The following is a 20223-nucleotide window of genomic DNA, read 5'->3' as shown; positions in this document are numbered from 1 at the left end:
CTAAGCAGCGAATGTTGCTAAATCAACATTCTGAACAGTTCTCCCTGAGGCTCTTGACTTAGCATAAATGTGGCTATAGATTGGATATGATCACACACCACGATTAATCTGCTGTTGATCTGTGCTGCATATGCTTTGCGAGTAAATCACTATCAAATATTTCACATTAACTGTGCTGACATGTATAAAATGTTATATTTTTAATGCTTTTCAGTCTTTATTCGATCATCTAATTTGTTTCACATTTTATATGGGTATCAAACACCACATTTTTGTGCAACATGAGCTTCTTCAGTCATATCAATACCATATTATTATGAATTAATCCTATGAGAAATAATTTTTCATTTTAAATATATATAAAGGGTCAGATGCAGAAACCCATTTTTTGATCCAGATCATGTGATCCCAAAATTACAGGGTTTGTGACTGCAAAAAAGTTTTTGATATACCTGAAAACCAATTTCCGAGTCAGAAAATCCACTCTTTATTTATTTATTTTATTTATTTTTTACATTTCTAAAGCGCACTGTTACCCAAAGGTGTCCTGGCGCTGAGCGATCACTAGTATGCATGAGCTGAGGAGTTAGTGTGTAAAGAGCCATGTCTTAAAGGCTCTCCTAAATGACAGCAGATCTGGAATCTGTCTGAGGCTCATCGGCAGCCCATTCCATGCCTTCGCGGCTCCCAGGGAGAAGCTCCTACCTCCCCAACGGGCTTTCCTAATTCTTGGGACTACAACCAGCCCCTGCTCAGCTGATCTTAAAGATCTTACAGGCTTGTACCATTGAAAGAGCATAGTCATGCATTGGGGGCCTAGGCCATGCAGAGCCTTAAAGATCACGCAGAGCGTTTTTAAAGACTATTCTTTTAAATACTGGTAGCCAGTGTAGCTTCACTAAATCCTGTGCTACCGAGGCGAATTTGGGTGTGCCCGTAATGAGACGAGCTGCTGCATTCTGCAGGATTTGAAGTTTGTTTAACAGCCCCTGTTGGGCATTCAGCAGCAGGCTGTTGCAGTAATCTAGTCGGGACATCACCAGTCCTGTTACCACTGTCTTCCTATGTTCATCCGCAAGAAACGGCAGAACTTTTCGAATAGTTTTTAACACATAGTGGGTAGCTGAGGACAGTGCGTTAATTTGTGGCCTTAAGGACAGTGAATCGTCCATCAGTACACCCAGGTTTTTGACCTTCTCAACCGGGGAAGTGGGGGGGCCCATTTCCTCTGGCCACCATCGAGGGGGCCAGAAGTTATCTCTGGACCCAAACAGCAACACTTCCGTTTTTGCTGAATTGAGCTTAAGACAGTTTCCTGCCATCCAGTTGCTGACCTCCCGCATGCAGCCTCTAAACCTATCTGCTGTGCTTTCCATTTCACCCGGAAGCAGCGACACCACAATCTGCGTGTCGTCTGCGTAGGATGTAAGGTTAAAGCCAAAGGATCTGATAACTGGCGCTAGGGTAGAGACGTACACGTTAAAAAGAGTCTGACTCAGGGAGGACCCCTGTGGAACTCTCCAGGGGAGCACAAATGAATCCGATTCAAAGTCCCCCAAGGCCACCGTCTGAGTCCTGATAGATAGGAAGGCTTGCAAGATTTTAAGTGCCTTTCCTTGGATCCCACAGGCCCTCAGTCGGTCCACCAATAATTTGTGGTGGACCGTATCGAGGGCCGCAGACAAGTCCAGCAGGATCAGGGCGGCTCTACCACCTGCTTCCATCACCATTCTTATGTCTTCGGCTGACTTGATCAATGCCGATATTGTGCTGTGCCCCGCCTGAAATCCATGCTGGGATGGATCTAGACGCTCTTCTGTCCCCAGGAAGGTACTCAGCTGTGTGTTTAATATGCCCTCCATGATTTTAGCTGGGAGAGGCAACCTGGCGATGGGACGGTAGTTGTTCAAGTCGGTTCCGTCTAGGTTGGATTTTTTTAGAAGGGGCAAGATGGAGGCTTGTTTCCATCGTGAGGGAAATTCCCCGCTATTCAGCATGACATTGAACAGTGGAGTGAGTCCTGAGGCAATGTTAGAGGGAGCTAATTTAGCAATGGCGGCTGGGCAGGGGTCACGAGGGGAGCCTGATTTTATCCTCTGTAACCGGTTAGCTACCTTCTCCTCACTAATTGGGGTTAAGTTAAGTAATCTTTCCATTTTCCTGTCTGTCTCTGGGCATGTTTCTAGGGCATTTGTTTCTGAGGCATCAATCATGTCTTGGTTGTCCAGGGAGTAGAAAATCTTTTCTACCTTTCCCAGAAAAAATTTGGCCAAGGCTTCACAAAGTTGACGACTTGGGGGTATCTCCACTGGTTTAGGGGCTGCCAAGGAAGACACTGTAAGAAATAATTCCTTTGGGGAATTACTTGCTTCCTTAATGCGTTTAGTAAAAAACGCATGTTTCGCCATGCGGATCATCTCCTTGTACACTCTCAGCTCTGCGTTAAGTAGTTTTTTGTCAGCCTCCCTGTAGTTTTTCCGCCAAGATCTTTCCAATTTTGTACAGAGAACTTTGTGGTCCCTGATTTGTTCTGAGAACCAAGGGGCTGAAGGATTTGAGCGCGTAGAATGATAGATTATTGAGGGCGCTAGTTGCATACATGCCGCCTCCAGCCAGCTCGTGTAGGCTGTGGCCGCCTCCTCAACATTTCCTGGGGGGGCAACATTGAGGTTCTCAGTAAGCCCTCTAATGCCTCACCTTCTATGTTTTTCCATTTTCTGAACTTTCTGGGTAGAATTTTAACCTTGCTTAGTCTAGGAGCGGGGGCTAGAGTAATTTTAAAGTCTGACTGCGGCGTGATCCGACCAGGAGACCGGCTGTACTTCCGTGACTTCTAGGTTGGGATGGTTGGAAAATATCCCATCTAGGGTGTGTCCTGCCCTATGAGTCGGGCCAAAGATCCTTTGTTTTAACTCCACCCCATGTAACAGTTCTAAAGGATCCCGAGAGTCTAGATCTGAGACATTCTCAAGATGAAAATTAAAATCCCCTAATAGTGTGAAGGTATTGGCGCATACAGCTTTCTCTAGCAAACTACTCAGAGCCGTAAGAAGTGGTGCTTTTGCCCCGGGTGGCCTATGAAGTAGACAGCCTCTGAGGGTTTGGTGGTCAGAAAGTATAAAGTTAAAAACTAGCGCTTCGTCTAGGTCGGTTACGCCAGGCTGGAAGGTCCCTCTGACTGATTTGTGATAGATGATAGCCAGTCCTCCGCCTCTCTTCCTTTCTCTATTCTGAGTAAAACACTCATAATCCGGGGGAGTGGCTTTAACAATGTCTGGGCCAGAAGCTGCGTCTGTCCAGGATTCGGTTATGAATGCTATCATGACTTTAGAGTCCTGAATAAGATCTGCCAGTTCTATACTGTGTTTCACCATGGATCCGGCATTAAGTAGCAGACATTTCACAGTGGGGTGCTCTTTCCTCTCGGTAGTTATGTGTGAAACCGTGGGAGATGTTAGGGTTTGCCAGCGTAGGTTGGGAAGAGCCTGCTTACAGTTGGCGCAATGATGAGGATTGGTCGGCAGGTCTTCCCCCATGTCCAAGGTAACGCAGCCTGTTGTATTGATGTTGCCCCCTAGCGCCCACAAGGTGTTGCGGTTATAGAAATACTGCTTAATTGGTTTTAGAAACATCCTACCAGAGGTTCCGGCACTGGGCGCGGGTCCGGCGCAGACGGGCTTGCCTTTGGCACGCCGCCGGCGTGCCCGCTCCGCCCGTCCGCTTCGCTTCCTGGGCATCATTTTATACAAGCAGGGGCGGGAGGGCCGGAGCACTAGTCTGCTCGCCCAGCTCCTGCTCCTCACTAAAGATGACGGGACCAAATGGGGCGATATAGCTCAGGTTCGAACCCTTATAGTGCAAAATACGCAGATTAAAACACAGTGTAAAATTGTGCTTTTTTAAAATCCAGATAGCAGCAAAATTAGAAATTAGCTTTCCAGTCCCGGCTTCTGCCTCAGGACTGATCAGCCACACCACACACACTAGCAATCATCTGGTGATGCGTTTACACGGGGTTTTTGTACAAGCAGGGGCGGGAGGGGTGGAGCACTAGTCTGCTCGCCCAGCTCCTGCTCCTCACTAAAGATGGCGGGACCAAATGGGACGATATAGCTCAGGTTCGAACCCTTATAGTGCAAAATACGCAGATTAAAACACAGTGTAAAATCGCGCTTTTTTAAAATCCAGATAGCAGCAAAACTAGGAATTAGCTTTCAAGTCCCGGCTTCCGCCTCAGGAGTGATCAGCCACACCACACACACTAGCAATCCTAAAATGGGTTTCAAGACTCAATTTCAATTAGAATTGGGGAGAAGAGTTGGCCTAACGGCTAGGGCTCTCGCCCTCGATTCTGGGGAACTGGGTTCGAGTCTCGGCAATGACAGCTGAACATCTTGTGATTCTGGGCAAATCACAAAATCTCCCTGTGCCTAACAAAAATGAATGTGTCCTCATGTAATGCAACTGGTGCTATGTAGAGTGTTTTGATACCCGATTCGGGTCAAGTTCCCGCAATGTAAAAAAAAGAATAGGGCATGAAAATGGTGCCCCCCCCACCCCCCTAACTGCATCACTGAAATTGCAGTCCCAAATCACTCACCAGTTACCGACACCACAGAGGACTTGACATCTGATAGAGGCTTCTATGCGCAAATTCCTTACCTGGAATTTATTTTCAAGTAGTAGCGCTGCGTGCTGGTAGGTGGCATTGTTTGGTCCCCATGGCGTCGTCCACGCCGGAAGTGACGTGCGCGGTGCCTATATGTTCGAGGCATGTGGGCTGCTGAATTCATATCTGTGCATAGTCCGCCACCTAGTGTTGGGTCCGGATGATTGCACATTGTTGTCCTGGAAGAGTCTTCGAAGTATCACGAGATAGGTGGCTCCTCCCCTGGACTACAGTGCGCATGGGCATCGCCTCCATCCCCAGATTGTTTTTTTCCGCCATAGGGTTCGGATGTGTTTTCGGTTCCCTCCTTCGGAACCGATAGTTGTTCGATTTTACTTGAGACCAAAAGGTCTTTAGGCTGGGCGTCGGTATAGTTGCGTTCGGGTTCTCTTACTGACTCTCAGCTCCAATCTCCTACTGCCCTTCCACGTGCTTCGACGCGGACCGGCCTACACTAACGCATTTGCGATGGAGCGGACTCCATTCAAGAAGTGTCCGCTATGTCACTCGAAATATTCGCACCTCGACGTGCACCCTGTGTGCAACACATGCTTGTCACCGGATCACCGTGAAGACACCTGCATGGCTTGTTCAAAGTTTAGGAGTAAGAAAACTTAGAAAATTCGCCGGGCTAATCGACTCCAGGCACAGTTGTCGGCTTCGGCACCCCCACCTGATGACATCTTTCAGGAATCGATCGAGGAGGAGGCCGGCGTACAAGAGTCGGACTCTGGCCCCGCGTCCGAGGAAGAGGCCTACGACGCGGACGAGAAGGCCTGCGACGAAGTCTCCGGTGAGGTAGGGGACGACGAACTGATTTGTGCCGCGATGGGAGATAGCTCAGAGGAAGAGCATCCCCAAACAGACTCCGGGGTTTCCCCCCGTCATACGGCCCAGGTCGAGGGATCGCCTTCGGGCCTTACCCGAGATCTTCCTAGAAGTCCTACGTCCCCGCCTCCGGGCCCGGTCACGGACATTTCTGGCAAGAAACTGAAAGTGAAGCCAACCGGTCCCGCACCCTCGGATGCGAAACCGAAACCGAAACTGGCGTTGGTAAAGAAGGTTCTGGAGGCGTCAACTTCCACGAAACCCAAAATGGCCGACTCGAAGAGCCACGCCAAGATGGCCGACCACAAAAGCCGCGCCAAAATGGCCGACCCGAAGTCTTCTGGGTCGGCACCGAAGGTGAAGACTTCCGACGCGGCTGCGTCGGCACCGAGAGGGGTCGCGGACCCGAAGACGGCTTCGAAGAAGCGTCACGCCGACGGTGCGACAGGCCAGGGGGCGTCGGCACCGAAGAAGAGGCCTGCCGGCGACCGGGCTCTCGGAGACGAAGAGTCGCTCGAGACAGTTCAGCCCTCGGCATCCCTTACTAAGAAGGTGGGAGAATCCTTGAAGCGGATCCAACAGTCCACTGTGGTTCCCAGCCAGGACACTGTCGTGCCTAGGCCCACGCCGAAGTCTGCCAAGGAACAAACGCCCATCCGTTTTACCCTTCCTCCCAAGTCGGCGCCGAAGGCCTTCGCGCCTAAGCAGAGCGGACATTCTCAGGAAGTATTGACGCCGAAAGCTGCCTTGGTGGTATCGAAGCTTCGGCTCCAACCGCTCGCGGTGGAGGAACGTCGAGAGGTGACAATCGACGCCAACACCGGAAAATTGTCGCTCCTCAAACGAAAGATTACGTCGGAGCCGCCATTGGAACCCTTTAGAATTCCACTTAAGAGCAAAAAGTACTCTGCGGACTCTTCGGCTCTGATGGAACCTCTCTCTCCACAAGCCAGGGAACGCTCGCCGGCCCATTCCCCAGTGCCTGAGGTGGACGTGGAGGACGACGAGTACAACTATCCTGCGTACTCGGATCCGGACGAGGAGCAGGTGCCCTGGACGGCAGGAGGCGACACGGACGACCTGCAGTCAGGTCAGGACACTCAACTTTTCGCCACGAAGACGTCCCCGACGGAGGACTCGGCGGCGTTTAATGCATTAATAGAGAGAGCTGCAGCGAACCATGACGTCGAACTGCACTCAGACCCTGTGGATGCGGACTTCTTGGTCGACACCTTCTCGGTAGCCGAAAAGCAAGTCAAGACGCTACCTATGCTCAAAGGGGTGCTGAAGCATGCACAGGAGGTGTTCAAGGAGCCCACCCGGGCACGGGTGGTCAATCCTCGCATCGACAGGAAGTATAAGGCGGCGCCCGCGGATCCCACGTATATTAAGGGACATTTGCCATTGGACTCCCTGGTGGTGTCCAACGCTCGGAAGAGGGCGAATTCGCAGACTACTGGTGATGCTCCTCCCCCAGACAAAGAGTCAAAGATCTTTGAGGCATCAGGCAAACGCATTGCTGCACAGGCAGCAAACATCTGGAGGATCTCTAACACCCAAGCCCTGCTTGCACGTTATGATAGGGCCCACTATGACACATTAGAGGCCATCCTACAACACTTGCCTGACCAATACAAGGAAGCGGGGGAGATGCTCATTCAGGAGGGTAAACTCATTACTAATGCATCCATCAAATGTGCCCTAGATGTAGCAGACACTGCCTCCAGGGCTATCAATACAAGCGTGTTACTCAGACGCCATGCCTGGCTTCGAATTTCTGGGTTCAAGCCCGACATACAAACCACATTACTGGGTCAGACGGTGAATCCTGACCATCTGTTCGGCCCTGAGGTGGATGCCTCCCTAGAAAAAATGAAGAAAGATACCGAAACTGCCAAGTCTATGGGGGCTTTACAAAGTCAGCAGTTTCGGGGTGGTTCTTTTCGCCGCTCCAATTCAAGAGGCACCTCAAGAGGCCAGGCACCCGAGACCACGCAATACTACAAGGGTAACACCCAGTCCTCGTATAACAACAACAAGGGCAGGGGTGGCTACAGAGGCAATAATATCAAGGGCAGAGGACGTGGAAACAATGCCTCCAGGTCCACCGCCTCCAACGAGCAGTGACGTCTTGTCACTTCCCCCCGATCACACAACACCTGTCCGGGGGAGACTACAGCAGTTCCTGCCGGCGTGGAGGTCCATCACCACGGACAGGTGGGTGAGGTCTCTTATCCAGTACGGGTACTGTCTAGAACTTACGTCCATTCCACCGGACATACCGCCAAGAGGCCGTGCTATGTCCGACGAGCACTTGACCTTGTTGCAGCAAGAAGTACTAATCATGCTGCAAAAAGGGGCGATAGAGCTCGTTCCATTGCAAGAACAAGGAACAGGGGTTTACTCCCTGTATTTTCTAATTCCCAAAAAGGACGGATCACTCAGGCCGATCCTGGACCTCAGGCCCCTGAACTGGTACATCAACTCAGAGCACTTCCATATGCTCACATTGCAGCAGGTGCTTCCCCTGCTTCAACGGGGGGACTTCCTAGCAACGCTGGATCTGAAGGATGCCTATTTCCATATTCCCCTGCATCCTTCACACAGGAAGTATCTCAGATTCAAGATCTTAGACCAGCATTACCAGTTCAGAGTCCTGCCGTTCGGGGTCACCACGGCACCAAGAGTTTTCACCAAATGCCTAGCGACTGTAGCAGCGCATCTCCGTCGCCAGCACGTCCATGTCTTTCCATACCTAGACGACTGGCTTATTCAGGCAAAGACGGAACAGCAGTGCGTAGACCACGTGTCACGCACCATTCACCTCCTGCACGATCTGGGATTCTCTCTGAACTACCCAAAGTCCCATCTCCAGCCCGCCCACGTGCGACAGTATCTGGGCGCGACAATCAACACTCTGGCGGCCACTGCGCAGCCGAGTTCAGTGAGAATCGCCGGTATCCAGGCGCTGATCCAACGATTCAGACCCCAGACCTCGCTTCCAGCGAGGGTGTTCATGCAGTTGATAGGCATGATGGCCTCCTGCATCTCCATTGTCCCGCACGCGAGACTACATATGCGTCCGCTTCAGGAGTGCCTGGCACGTCAGTGGACTCAGGCTCATGGGCAACTGACAGACCTAGTGTTGGTGAGCGGTCGGGCGTACAACTCTCTGCATTGGTGGAATCCACAAAACCTTTGCAAGGGCCGACCATTCCAAGAGCCTGTCCCACAGATCATCCTGACAACGGACGCCTCTCTCCAGGGATGGGGAGCTCATGTACTCCATTACACAGTGCAGGGGCTATGGACACTTCAGCAAAGGAAGATGCACATCAATGTGTTGGAACTGATGGCAATCTTCATGGCCTTAAAGGCGTTCAAAGTACATCTGTGCAACAAGGTCGTGTTGATCCGGACGGACAACATGACGGCCATGTACTACATCCAGAAGCAGGGGGGAACACACTCTCCACAGTTGTCTCATCTGGCTCAGAGCATGTGGAAGTGGGCCATTCAGAGGAACATCTTCCTCATGGCAGAACATCTCCCAGGCAAGGACAACCAGATGGCGGATCTGCTCAGCAGACACAGCCATCAGATGCACGAGTGGGAGTTACATCCATCAGTACTCCAACCGTACTTCCAAAAGTGGGGTCATCCAGAGATAGACCTGTTCGCCACAAAGGAGAACGCAAAATGCCAAAGCTTCGCCGCCAGGTTCCCACACCCCCAATCACAGGGCAATGCGATGTGGATGAACTGGTCAGGCAGATTTGCGTATGCTTTTCCCCCAGCACCTCTGATACCGCTGGTGGCGCGCAAGCTCAGGCAGCACTCGATGACTCTCATCCTGGTTGCTCCAACGTGGGCTCGCCAACCATGGTACACCACGTTTCTGGAACTCTCCGTGGTACCGCACCAAAGGCTTCATCTCACTCCCAGCCTTCTGACGCAGAGCCATGGCGACATTCAGCACCCAGATCCGCAACAGCTCAACCTGGCGATCTGGCTCCTGAAGTCCTAGAGTTTGGCTACCTCAATCTTCCTCCCGATTGCATGGACATCATTCGGGAAGCGAGAAAGCCCACTACTAGAGCTTGTTATGCGTCTAAATGGAAGAGGTTTGTCGTCTACTGCGTGGAGCACAGCATTGACCCGCTAGACGCTTCCATTCAAAACATCATATGTTACCTCTTTCACCTGTATCGGTGTAATCTAGCTTACTCTTCCATCCGCATTCACCTGTCGGCTATGGCAGCATACCTCCAAAATAGGCAACACCTGTCACTCTTTAAGGTCCCTGCTATCAAAGCTTTTCTGGAAGGACTCAAGAGAGTCATTCCACCAAGGACTCCACCAGCTCCTGAATGGAACCTCAATGTGGTTCTTACAAGGCTGATGGGTCCCCCCTTTGAGCCACTACACTCTTGCGAACTGCAGTTTCTGACCTGGAAGGTGGCCTTCTTAGTAGCAATCACATCGCTACGGAGGGTTAGCGAACTGCAGGCGCTCACCATCCAAGAACCTTTCTTCCAGGTACATGCCAACAGGGTGGTGCTCCGCACTAACCCTAAATTCTTGCCCAAAGTGGTCTCACAGTTCCACATGAACCAAACTATTGAATTGCCGGTGTTCTTCCAAAACCCAGAGACGCTGGCGGAGCGGATGCTCCACACTCTTGATGTGAAGAGGGCCTTGATGTATTATGTGGACAGGACAAAAGATTTCCGCAAAACCAAACAACTTTTTGTTGCTTTTGCCACTCAACACAAGGGAAACGCAATCTCCAAAGCAGGAATAGCTAGATGGATAGTAAAGTGCATTCAGATCTGCTACGCTAAAGCAAAGCGCACTCTCACTATACCACCGAGGGCCCACTCCACTAGGAAGTTGGGGGCCTCTATGGCGTTCTTAGGTAACATTCCCTTAGAAGACATCTGTAGAGCAGCCACATGGTCTACCACTCATACTTTCACCAAGCACTACTGTGTAGACGTGCATTCAAAACAACAGGCAGCTGTTGGTCAGGCTGTTCTAAAAACGCTTTTTCAGACTGCTGCAGCTGGCACGGGCGGCCGCCGCTAATGGAGGGACTGCTATGTATTCTATGCACAGATATGAATTCAGCAGCCCACATGCCTCGAACTGCAAATGCTACTTACCAGTATGCATCTGTTCTTGGCATGTAGGGCTGCTGACATTCATATCGCCCACCCTCCTCCCCGGCGCCTGTAGCAGCTGCAGTATGTATTCATATACAAACATATGCTCATAGCATGGTCATCACTCACTTCTTCACTCCATCTCTGCCTATGGCTAAAAACAATCTGGGGATGGAGGCGATGCCCATGCGCACTGTAGTCCAGGGGAGGAGCCACCTATCTCGTGATACTTCGAAGACTCTTCCAGGACAACAATGTGCAATCATCCGGACCCAACACTAGGTGGCGGACTATGCACAGATATGAATGTCAGCAGCCCTACATGCCAAGAACAGATGCATACTGGTAAGTAGCATTTGCAATGTGTCACTCTTGTGTGCTGACGTCAGTTCTTTTTTTATTCCGTGCCAGTCAGCACAAATACAGGGAGCGCTAACCCCAGTCACTTTTTGACTGTATTTTTTAAACTTGTCTCCTGGTGTGGCAGGGATGTCCATGAGTAAGGCTGTATTCAAGCCTTGCAGCACCTGTCGCTGGCAAATGTCCGTGACGGATCTGCACCTCTTCTGTCTCTGGTGCCTTAAGTGCAGCCACGACGCAAAGACCTTTCCCAGTTTTGGCACCATGCTTCTCTAAGCTTGAGGGAGCAGTCCCTCAAGCTCCTTGCAGCCCAACATGTGACAATGCGATTGTCTCAATCCCGGTCGTTAGGAAGGTCCCAGGATTGATTGCGGCACCATAGATCTTTGTCACAGTGATCCCACTCGGTTAGGTCCCACAAAAAGAATACGAGTAAGAAGTCGAAGAGGTCTTCGACTCCCCCCCCCCCCCCCTCTCTGTCACAGTCATCCGATGAGATGAAGGAGGGTCATCAACTGAGTCCTGGCTCGATATTCAGCCTACGTCGTCTCCACACCTCCTCAAGTATACGGAAGGCAGAGAGACCGCTGCCCAACGATGAGAATTCTATGATGCCATGCACCTCATATTTGGGCGGCCCGGGCTTGTTTAAGATTCTTTGGGCCCCGTTGGTTGGGGATGGGCCCCTACTAATTCACCACAGGCGGGGTCCTCCCTTAGCACCAGTCGGGCCCCTTGGTTCCTCATATGGATTTGACTGGCGCCATTCGTGCCACCTCAACCATACCCCGATGCCGGTCCTGCTGTCGATGCTCCCAGTGCCGTCCAATTCTTATCCCCGACTATGACAAGAAGCCGGAGGGGCATCATCTGACGCGGAATCTGGTGCCAACTGGATCCATTTTCTCTAGGCCAGTACCCTATCACTATGGGCTAGGAGTTGGGGAAGATTGGAAGTGGCCAATGGACCCTGCAGAATAACAACCTCTAGACCCAAATATAGACCATTTGAGCAACTGGTGGATGCCAGTGGACTGGACGACACTTCAATACTTGCTTGGCTTCTCCTCCTACTGTGGGTACAGAAGAGGGTGCCATATTTGCTATGGTGGTGAGGAAGGCAGTTGAGGTACTGGTTCTTCAGTTGCTCTCCATGGTTGTCAAGACTAACGTCTTGATGGAGGTGCTTCAACCTGGAGTCACCCCATCAGAACCGCTTCTCCCATTTAAGGAAGTCCTTGCGGATGTCTTGCTCAGTGCCTGCTGCCATTGCCCTGCCACAGAGGTTCCCTCTTTTCTCACCCAACACCCAACCAGCCGCGGTCCGTGCAGGTAACAGCGGTGGGGCGGTGAGGCCGTGTAAGGGGGGATTCTGAGGGACGATGCCTAGGGAAAAGTGCATCGTCCACTCGGAATCTCCCCGTACACGGCCTCACTGCCCCACCGTTGTTACCTGCACGGACTGCGACTGCACCCTACCCCAAGGAGTTTGATGGTCCAAGCCTCCATTTCCTGTAAAAATCCCGGCACATTCCCTACCACCCGAATGGATAGGTAATCAAAAATGCTGGGCACCTTGGGTAAGAAAAATGTTTTCTTCCTTCAGCTGGCATTGCGGTCTGTAAACACTGCATGCCTTTTGGACCGCTACTCCCATTCCCTTTTGGATTTGGTCACGCAAGTGCTGCTTATGGTCCCGGAGGAGGCCCTGGTCCTTCTCTCGCAAGCTATGACCGATAGGAGAGTCGCAGCTAAATACACTATCAGATGTGGAATGTACACTAACAGCTCACTAGGTAGAATGGTTTCCTTGTCGGTGGCTTTACTGTGCCGTGCCTGGCTGAGGACAATTGGCTTTTTAGAAGATGCTTAAGTTTTGCTTATAGACAAGTCCTTTGTCTAAGCGACAAGGCAAACTCAACAGTAGACGTATGGCCAGGTCCATGGGCCTTTCTTTTGCCCCCGTCAACTCCAGTCCACCTTTTGCTCCTTTCGTGGCCATGCAGGGGCTTCCAGCCTCGTCACAACCTGTCCAGCCACTATTGCCCACATGTTTCCCAACCCCTGCGTGTCCATGGATGCAGCACCAACAGACCCTGTGTGTCAGGCAGCCAAAGGTCAGACCAGTCCACCTCCATCCCTTCAGCCTCCACGCCGCTTTAGTTTGCCCTCTGAGCATCACAGGCAACCACTGGGAGGTAGGATGCGCCATCACCTGCACCACTGAATGTCAGTAACATCAGAACGCTGGGTTCTCCAGATTGTTCGAAGGGGCTACTCCCTCCCCTTTCTGACTCCCTCTTAAGACACTCGCTTATGATGGGCTGACAGAGGACCATCTCTCCTTACTCCGCCAGGATATAGCAGCTTTTTTGGCCAAGGGAGCCTTAGAGAGGGTGCTGGCATCATAAGTAGGGTGTGGTTGCTATTCCCGCTACACTCAGGTGCCCAAGGACAGAGGTATTCATCCTAGCCTAGGCTGTGCCCTCACAATTTCTTTCTGAAAAAGGAGAAATTCAAAATGCTCATGCTCTCACAAGTCCCGTCTTCCCCTGACACAGGAGACAGGATTGTGGCTTTGGACTTGAAGGACACTTATTTCCGCCTCCCCGTCCTGCCTGCCCCAGACGTTATCTGCTGTTCACCGTAGGTCACAAGCACTTTCAGTTTGCTGTGCTTCCCTTTGGCCTTACTAGTACCCCTCAGGTATTCACCAAGGTGATGTTGGTGGTTGCAGCTCATCTGCGGAGATCAGGGGTGCCAGTCTTCCCCTATCTCGAAGACTGACTGTTGAATGTGTCTCTCACCTCCAGACTATGGCGGACCTCTGTACTCGCTGAGGTTCACTATCAACGTACCAAAGTCACACCTGATTCCTTCTCAGATGCCCCCTTTCATCAGAGCTTTTCTGAACACAGTGCTGCTTTGGGCTTATCCGCCCAAATGGCGAGATAACGAGGTTTCAACCTCTATCTTGGGTGTCCGTGAGACTAACTCTGAGAATGCTGGGCTTCATGTCACCCTCGCCACTTCCGATACCGGTTGTGTCCCCAGCCGGCGTCGGCCTCGGCCTCCCCCTCGATGAGGACACTGAACCGGACCAACGTCGCCTGACGGGGGGACCGGCGCCGACCGGTACTTTTGTACCCCTGTTCTCCCCTGATGTTTCCTACCACTCTGAGTGGTTACCAGGAGAGGGTGAGGAGGACTGGGAGGGGTCAGTGGAGCCTCTTGCAGATCAGTTAGAGGAGCCAGACTGGAGAGCGTAGTTGGGTGATGACAGTGGTCTGGACACCTCCCCAGACATTGGCATGCTTTCTCCCCCTACCGTGGCTACTGCGTAGTGATGTTGCGTAGGAGGGGCAGAGGCCTAAAACCTCAAGCTTCCTACCGTGGCGGTCAGGACTAACCTGCTACGAGCTGCTTCAGCTGGTAGCGGCCGCTTCGGAGCCTCTGCTGCCGTTCAATGAGGCCCTCACGGACATCTTTTTGGGCACTTGGGTCAAGCCCAACACAGGGGCTCCTGTGAATAGGAAGATTGCCTGATTCCACTGCCCGGCCCCGGTAGACCCCATATTCCTCTCACCACCCCTGAGTGCTTGGTAGTCCAAGCCTCGACTTCCAAGGGCGCATTCTCTAACGTACCACCTGATAAGGAATCCAAGACGCTGAACCACCTTGGGAAGAAGATGTTTTCTTCCTTTAGCTTGGAACTGCGGTTGGTGAACACCGCATGTCTCTTGGGTCTTTCTCCCACTTGGTGTGTGACACAGTTGCGCAGGTGCTGCCACCGTGCCTATGAGGAGACCCGGGCCATGCTCTCCCGTGCAGTTGCCAATGGGAGAGACGCAGCGAAGTTTGCCATCCGATGTGGGCTGGACACAGCCAACTCACTAGGCAGGACGATTTCCCTTAGATGCTATGCCTGGTTGAGGTCTAGTGGCTTTTTTCGGGTGATGTCCTAGCTACACTTTTGGACATGCCCTTTGATGGGCGTCACTTGTTTGGTGACAAGGCAGACAACATGCTGGAGTGTTTTAAGGACTCCAGGGCCATGGCTAGGTCCTTGGGCCTCCCATCCGCCTTGTTTAACTAAGAAATCCCTAAGTTGTAAGAACTTAAAAAACTGTGACTGCGGTAGCCTATAAACCTGTGCTAACTTAGCGAACTGTTCAATCACTCCCCTTTGGTCGTATAAATCCCCTAATACATTAATCCCTTTTGCCTGCCAAACCCTCGCCGCATTGTCCCCAAAAATAGATGGGAGCAATTTTACCTCGTTCATTGGGGTATAGTGCGTTAAAATTCCTAAATTAATCAATTTGCGTACTTTCTTCCATACGTTACTGGCTGCTGCTACCGTCTTAAACCTAGTTCTTTTAAAGTAACTCCATTCTATCTCTCTGAATAAGCTCCGATTAGCTTCCTTTCCTAGGGTTAAATGATAAATAGAGCTGCTAGGGCTTAATGTTGTTGTACTGTCCTCTTCCCCTCCGAACAATAAAGTGCACATTCTTTGCAGAAAACAAACATAATAATGTAACACAAAATCGGGCACTCCTAATCCATCCCTGTCCTTTGGTATTGTCATAAACCTCATAGCTCTCGGCGGCTTTCCGGGGGTCCATATAAATCTAGCACACAGAGCCTGTAATTTCTGGAGTTGCGCTGGTACTACTTCTAGTGGCACTGCTCTAAAAAGGTATATCACCCTTGGCAATATATAATTTTTAGTATATTTGTTCGACCAATTAGGGTGAAATGTAGCCTCCCTCACTTCCCCAAGGACTCTGCTATATTTCTATAAAGCGAACCCCAATTTTCCTCCACTACCTCAGACATAGCTGCCCTTATCTTAACACCCAAATAAGTTGCTTCCACAACTACTCTAGGGTCGTTAACTCTCACCATTTCCGAACAAACCAGCTGCGTTTTTGCAGTATTTAGCTTATAGCCAGACAGTTGTCCAAAAGTCTTGGCCAACCGTTCAATCTCTATCAAAGCGGGGGCAGGATCTTCGGATGTTACCGCGATATCATCCGCAAAGGCGAAGACTATGTGCGGGATGTTTCGTACCCAGAATGGTTTAATAGCCTCACTGCTGGAAAGCATATAAATAAAAGGGTTAATATATATCAAATCAAATCAAACAAACTTGTAAAGTGCGCTACTCACCCGTAAGGGTCTCAAGGCGCTGGGAGGGGGGAGGGGGAGTCACTACTGCTCAAACAGCCAGGTCTTGAGTTGTTTCCTGAAGGAGAGATGGTCCTGGGTCAGCCATAGGTGGGTGGGGAGGGAGTTCCAGGTCTTGGCCGCCAGGTAGGAGAAGGATCTTCCTCCGGCGGTGGCTTTGCGAATTCGTGGGACGGTGGCGAGGGCGAGGCTGGCGGATCGGAGCTGGCGGGTGGGTGTGTAGAATGTGAGGCGGCTGTTGAAGTATTTGGGTCCCTTGTCGTGGAGAGCCTTCTGTGCGTGGGTGAAGAGTCAGTGCAGGTCTTTCAGATGGGCGGAGATGTGGCTGTGACATGTGGCTATGACTGGGGATGTCCAGGATGAGTCTTGCCGAGGCGTTCTGTATGCGTTGGAGTCTTTTCTGGAGTTTGGCTGTGGTTCCAGCATAGAGGGTGTTCCCGTAATCCAGACGGCTGGCGACGAGGGCCTGGGTGACCGTCTTCCTGGTTTCGGTGGGGATCCACCAGAAGATCTTTCAGAGCATTCGCAGGATGTTGAAGCAGGAAGACGAGACAGCATTTACGTGCTTGGTCATCGTGAGGGAGGAGTCCAGGATGAAGCCCAGGTTGCGTGCATAGTCCGTTGGCTTGGGTGCGGTGCCCAGGGCAGGGGGCCACCAGGAGTCGTCCCAGGCAGAAGGGGATGGTCCCAGGATGAGGACTTCCGTCTTGTCTGAGTTCAGTTTCATACGGCTGAGCTTCATCCATTCCGTGACGTCTTTCATTCCTTCCTGGAGGCTGGCTCTGGCGGTGGCGGGGTCGTTGGTGAGGGAGAGGATCAGCTGGGTGTACTCGGCGTAGGTGATGTTAAGGTTGTGTTGGCGTGCAATGGCTGCGAGGGGGCTCATGTAGACGTTGAAGAGGGTGGGGCTGAGCGAGGATCCTTGCGGGCCGCCGCAGATGATTTCGGTGGCCGCGGATCAGAACGGTGGGAGGCGGACTCTCTGGGTTTGTCCGGCGAATAACGAGATGATCCACTCCAAGGCCGTTCCTTGCATTCCGGTGTTGCTGAGGCGCTGTATCAGGGTGCAGTTGCATACGCTGTCGAAGGCTGCTGTGAGGTCCAGGAGGATGAGGGCAGCTGTTTCCCCGTTGTCAAGCAGGGACCTGATGTCGTCAGTTGCTGCGATGAGGGTGGTCTCGGTGCTGTGGTTTGCTTGGAAACCGAACTGCGAGGGGTCGAGGGAACCGTTAGTCTCGAGGAAGGCGGAGAGTTGTTTGTTGACGGTCTTCTCGATGACTTTGGCAGGAAAAGGGAGGAGCGAGATGGGGCGGAAGTTCTTGAGGTCCGTGGGGTCTGCAGTGGGTTTCTTCAGGAGGGCGCTCAGCTCGGCATGTTTAGAGCTCTCCGGGAAGGTGGCGGATGCGAAGGAGCTGTTGATGATGTCCCGGAGTTGGGGTGCGATGATGGAGTCAGCTTTGTTACAGACATGTGTGGGCATGGGTCGGTAGGGGAGCCGGAGTGGATGGTGTTCATCGTGCGGGTGGTGTCTTTGGTGCTGACCGATGTCCAGGCGCAGAGGGTGGTGGTTGGGTGCACTGGTTCGGCGGTTGGGAGCGTCGTCTGTGCGAGGCGAGTGAGTCGCAGAGGTCTTGTGAGGGTGTGATGTCGTTGTTGCAGGCGCTGGGGTTGGTGAGTTCTTTGATGATGCTGAAGAGTTCCTTGCTGTTGTGGGTGTTGTTGTCCAGTCGTTCTTTGAATGTTGTCCTTTTGGTGATGCGGATCAGCTGGTGGGGTTTGCGGGTGGCGTTCTTGAGGGCTGTCAGGTTTTCTGTAGTTTGGTCGTGGCGCCAGACTTTCTCGAGGGTGCAGCAAGTTTTCTTGGAGTTTTTGAGGTCTTTGGTAAACCATGAGGCTTTCTTGCTGCCGGGTCTGCTGGGTGGGTTCTTCAGTGGTGCGAGGTCGTCGGCGCAGATGGTGAGCCACTGTGTGAGGTTGCGGGCTGCTTCGTTGGGGTCTGTCGTGTTGGTGGGAGGGTTCTGGCTGAGGGAGGTGGTGAGCTGGTCGGCGGTGATCTTGCTCCAGCTTCTGCGGGGAACCGGTTGCGGGTGGTGGTGAGGTGGTGGTGAGTTGTGGTTTTCCTGAAGTCGATGTGGACCCAGCTGTGGTCAGTCCAGTGTAGTCCAGTGGAGTGGCTGAAGGAGATGTCCTTGCTGGAGGAGAAGAAGGGGTAAAGCGTGTGGCCGGCGTAGTGGGTGGGGGTGTTCACCAGTTGCTTGAGTCAGAGGTTGGCGAGGTTATCCAGCAGGGTGTGGTGTTGTTGTCATTGTTGTTCTCCAGGTGGAAGTTGAGGTCCCCTAGGAGGATGTAGTCTGAGGAGGTGAGGGCATGCAGGGCTGATGAAGTCTGCGATAGCTTCGCTGAATTGTGTGCGTGGTCCCGGGGGTCTGTAGATGAGTGCCTCTGAGGGTGGTATTGGGGTCGGTGTGTATCTAGAAGTGAAGGTGCTCGGCGGCGGTGAGGGTGTCGTCGGAGTTGGTCGTGATGCGGATGGTGTTTCTGTGGACGATGGCGATGCCTCCTCCGGTTTGGTTAACTCGGTCCCTCCGGGTGATCTTGTAGCCATCCGGGATGGCTATGGCAATGACAGGGGCCGAGGAGGCGTTCATCCAGGTTTCTGTGAGGAAGGCGACGTCTGGTGCTGTTGTGTCATGGAGGTTCCAGAGTTTGACGGCGTGCCTGTGGACGGAGCGGGTGTTGAGCAGGATGCACCTGAGGTGATAGTTGCTGGTGCTGGACTTGGCGGGTGCGGTGCAGGTTTGGAGGCAGGTGAATTTGCAGTCTTGGCAGGTGAAGGGTCCGTGTGTGCGTTTCGGGGTAGCTTGGTAGCAGGCGGAGTTCCGGCCGGCGTTGAGTGCGTGGAGGGTGGCGGCGTCGTAAGTCCGTCGGGTGGGCTGGTATTGTTGAGGGCCAGGGGTCCTGGCGCTGGGCGCGGTCCATGCGCGGACTGGCGTAGACGGGCTTGCCTTTGGCGAGCAATCGGCACGCCCGCTGCGCGTACGCGCGGTCCCTGCCATTTACGGCGAAGTGGGAGGGAGGAGCAGCTGGGAGGCGGGAGCGGGGCGGCGAATGGAGAGTGGGAGACAGGAGAAGGGGGCGCGGCCACAGGAGAGCAGCGGCGGGGACCAGAGGGGGGGTTGGAAAGAGCGGAAAAGCGGAGCGGGGGAGAGCAAGGGCAAGCCTGGAGAGCGAGGGCAAGCCTGGGCAAGCCTGGGGAGCGAGGGCAAGCCTGGAGAGCAGGGGCCCTAAGGAGAGGCGGCAGCAAGAGGGCCAAGCAGGCAGTGGCAGCAGAATCCGGGCACACGGGGGCCGAGCGGTAGTAGAGTGACCGGGTCACTGCAAAAAGCAGGGGAGAGCAGGGGCACCCCTCTCTTGTGCCTCTGGTAATCTGAACTATTTCTGAAATTGTGCCCATGGACGCTATTCTCGCTATCGGTTCCTCATATAGAACTTGCAATGCCATCATAAATTTTCTAGGAAATCCCATATTCTCCATAAGTAGCCTTAAATACTTCCATTCCACACGGTCGAACGCTTTTTCAGCTTTAAGCAAAATAAACCCAAATCTGAGTTTCTCTACCTCAGCTATATCAAACAAGGTAATGACTTTATTTATATGCGCCACCGTTCCTTGACCGGGAATAAAGCTGTGCTGGTCAATAGATACTAGTGAAGCAATTACTTTAGATAGGCGATTAGCCATTATTTTGGAATATATCTTCCCATCGCAATTTAAAAGTGAGATGGGTCGGTATGACCCCGGAAGATCAGCCTCTTTACCCTTCTTGCTGAAGAGTACAATAGTAGCCTCATTCCATGACTTTGGCGCTAACCCAGTTTGAGCAGCCCTAAATGTATCTAGCATTATCTCCTTTAAATCCTCAAAAAACACTTTGTATATTTCCCCTGGTAATTGATCGGGCCTGCTGCTTTCCCCATTGCCAGCATTTTTACTGCATTAGTTAACTC

General features: G+C 52.3%; 1 protein-coding gene across 1 annotated transcript in view; it reads left to right on the top strand.

The window, feature by feature from the left end:
• Window positions 1-20223, top strand: part of ULK2 (unc-51 like autophagy activating kinase 2) — a 480539-nt gene that overhangs the window by 18564 nt on the left and 441752 nt on the right. The gene's annotated exons all lie outside the window — the stretch shown is intronic.

Source organism: Lissotriton vulgaris, unplaced genomic scaffold (assembly GCF_964263255.1).
Source record: "Lissotriton vulgaris unplaced genomic scaffold, aLisVul1.2 SCAFFOLD_740, whole genome shotgun sequence".
In the NCBI taxonomy this organism is placed as follows: domain Eukaryota; kingdom Metazoa; phylum Chordata; class Amphibia; order Caudata; family Salamandridae; genus Lissotriton; species Lissotriton vulgaris.
Note: the sequence above shows the minus strand (reverse complement) of the source record. Positions and strands in the feature narration are given on the sequence as shown.